Consider the following 3,439-nt stretch of genomic DNA (forward strand, 5'->3'; position numbering starts at 1 on the left):
TACACATGGACTCGGCGAGTCCCCCCATGGACTCGGCGAGTTCATCAGGCAGACAACAAGTTTTTCGACTTTTTCAACTATTTTGCATCAAGTATCAAACAAGCAAGCCTAGGCTCTGATACCACTATTGGGTTTTGAGCAATCTAACACTTCCTAAGTGTGCATGCAACCCTAATAAACCTTGGATCTATGTTTGTCTAAATACATGCAAAATAATAATTTTCCAAGGTTCATAACCTATCTAACATGGCATGGGGTACTTTTAAACATAAAAGAGTTAGAAGAGATTACATACCTTTTTGATGAGATTGATTCTTTGGAGTTTGAGGGCCAAGCACCAATAGTGTGAATGCCTCAAATGGAATCACAAATCACCACAAAATCTTGGAAAACTTTGAGAGAGTACACACACACTTATATTTTCGGCCACACACAAGCATACACCTCTAGTGGCTATTTCATGGAACATAAGCATGCTTATATAGTGTACATGGTTAGGGTGAAACCCTAATAACCCATGACCTTTCCTTTTCCAAGGATCCATGGGTTAAAAGCTCCATGGATCATCCATGGACTTCCATCCAAGCCTAGCCCATTAACAAATGAGTGTTAGCCCACACCATATAAAACCAATAGCCCATAATCTAATTAGTCTTCCTTTTAATCTCTAAATTAATTCATAATTAATTTAAGACTAAGACTAATTAAATAACATAACTTCATATTAATATATTATAACTTATAATATATTAATAAACATATGTGTATAACTCTCATAAAATTATCCATAAATAGTTCGGGTGAAATGCAACCCAAATGGACCATGCCGGGTCGGGTCAAGTATATACCAAATATGTTATGGACTTAGACACCTTATCCAACACGTAGATGTAATCTAAGATTAATTAAGAGTAAGGAATCCATGAGGGATTCAGGAGAAGAAGAAATCTTAAGGATCTAAGATGGATCACAAGAGAAAGGAGTGAGACCGAATGAGTGTACCCAATAAGGTAGTGGGATGTTGTTTCCCTTAGAAGGTAGAAAAGATATGAACGTTGGGCTAGAAAAGAACAGGATGCCGAGTTCTAGAAGAGACAAAGTAGAGAAGAGTTAGAGCAGAAAAGATATAGGGTAGAGAAGGGATAGAGAAAACTAGATACATGGTAGAGAAGAGATAGATCAAAGAAGAGAAGATGGAGTAAGTGTAGAGCATGATAAGAGCTTGAGAAGAGGTTAAGAAAGAGTAAGAGATGAGAAAGAGTAAAAATAAATATTAGAGAAGAGTAGAGCATATTGATGAAAGAAGAAAGAATATTAGTGTATCCTATTATAGAAAGAGTTAGATTGCAGAGTAAGAGAAAGAAGAGATAAGAAAAAAAGAGTGGATGAAATGAAAGTAGATAAGAATATAAATCATCAGGTATGTGATTTGATGTAGTAGATGTTTCATGTTTTTTACAGGTTAAAGTAGTAGCCGGTGTACGCAAAGAAGGCAAGAGCATAAGGACCTAGTTTAGGAGTAGTTTTATTTCTTTGTACATTCCTTGCTACTTTAATTTATACGTAATATTTCATTGTAAACCTGAATGTAACCTGGAATGTAGAGAGTTTCAATTTTAATAGAATTCCACACTTGTTAGAAAACTCTGATAATTCCCTTGTTAATTAGATGATAGGAATTCAGGTCATTACATATTTTCTATCTTATTTGAACATCTTGATAAGTGCTTAAAATATTGCTTACTATCTAACATCTTGATGATCATCTTGCGTCTTGATATTTGGGCAAGTACTTTTTTGTTTTTATTGTTATGCTGGACTAGGATTGAGCAACAAGTGAAAAGCGAAGTCAATTTGCACGTGGGTAAAGGGAATGTCCGTTGATTCTTTCCAATTTAATTGGCTAAACAAAGATAAATGGAAGTCTTGTATTTATAGGATAATTAGTTATAAGTTATTGATATGTTCATATTTAATCATATATTTTGTGTATTTTCTTAATACTCTGTTGCTATAATTATGGTCATTATAGGACAAAAGGTACATAATTTCTTTAAATTATGTTCTGTAGCAACGAAGACATGCTTAGTATGAATAGGAAGCAATTGCAGACCTCGAAGATACAATTTCGGACCAAGTCAATTGAAGTCAAAAGATATCAAGAAATCCGAAGACTGTGGTGTGGGGATTTTTAGCCACGCTGTGGCGTGTTGGTTTTTCACAATCTAAAGATGCTTTTCTGGATACGCGTTTTAAGAAGTCGCCACGCCGTGGTGCCTATTTGCCATGACATGGGATGTGATTTTTGGAAACTATATATTTGACTTTTTGGCTCTCAACCCTAACTTATGTTGCAAGTTTTTGACGACCTTTTAAGGCCAAAAACTTCCCTCAGAGGTTTTGGAGTGCATAAATTGTTTTGAAGCTTGATGTCACACCCCCGAACCAGATGGCGGAAACGTCCGGGGGCTTGGGTGACTTCATTCTTGTAGTATCATCACAGAGTATATACTTGAAACATAACATCATCATAATCACCCATGTAATATTACAATTATCATTGGTTTACATCAAATATTGTATTTCAATATTACATGCCAAAATAGTCAAAGTATGATGAAACAAAATATATCAAATTATCCATGAATTCTTTCTACCGAACCTGATCAACGGTTTCTGAGAATACAAGTTAATTTAAAAGGTCAACATAAAAATGTTGGTGATTTCATAAGCATGTTTGAGAAAATGATTTGTATTACTTTGTTAACACCAGACAATCCGATATTTTCTAAAAAACAATTTGATATGTTTGTGTCTGATCTTGTATTAATGCATGTGTGCTAATGTTTGCTAGAATGCAAAGAGAGTATGGAGAGAATGAAAAAGATAATATAAAGAGAATAACCCCAGACAACCCGATGTTGTCTGCGAAAGAGAATGTTGGCATCTCAACCCTCGAAGTTGAGTAACAGTGCGAGTATGTTACCGTGTTATCCAAAAAGAAAAGAGAATGGTTTCCCATAAATTTTATAACGTTGATTCCTCTAAGTGAGTCGTTATAACCATACTAGATAGTCACAATTTTGCCTGTCTTGGCGTTTTTTCAGATGCCAGCAGAATAAGGTAAGGTTTTTGTCATCCTAGACTGGCCTAGTCTAACTGTAGTGAACAGCTCAGGTGTGGGGTGTCACCCCTGTATAGATCTACACACAAACTCCCGCTCTCCCTCCAGGAGACTCTTGTTATAACTATAAGCTAAGATTGTATACTCAATAGGTTTCAACCGACAAGTCTCACTACATCCTTAATCGAATTTACACGAAAAGAAATATATAAGGTATATTCCAGGCCCAATGAACCTGTAAGTGGACAACTAAGGCTCACTAAGCATGTAAATTATTTTCAGGCTCAAAAGGAATGAGAATATATATATATATAT

Source organism: Lactuca sativa, chromosome 5 (genome assembly GCF_002870075.4).
Source record: "Lactuca sativa cultivar Salinas chromosome 5, Lsat_Salinas_v11, whole genome shotgun sequence".
NCBI classification, from domain to species: domain Eukaryota; kingdom Viridiplantae; phylum Streptophyta; class Magnoliopsida; order Asterales; family Asteraceae; genus Lactuca; species Lactuca sativa.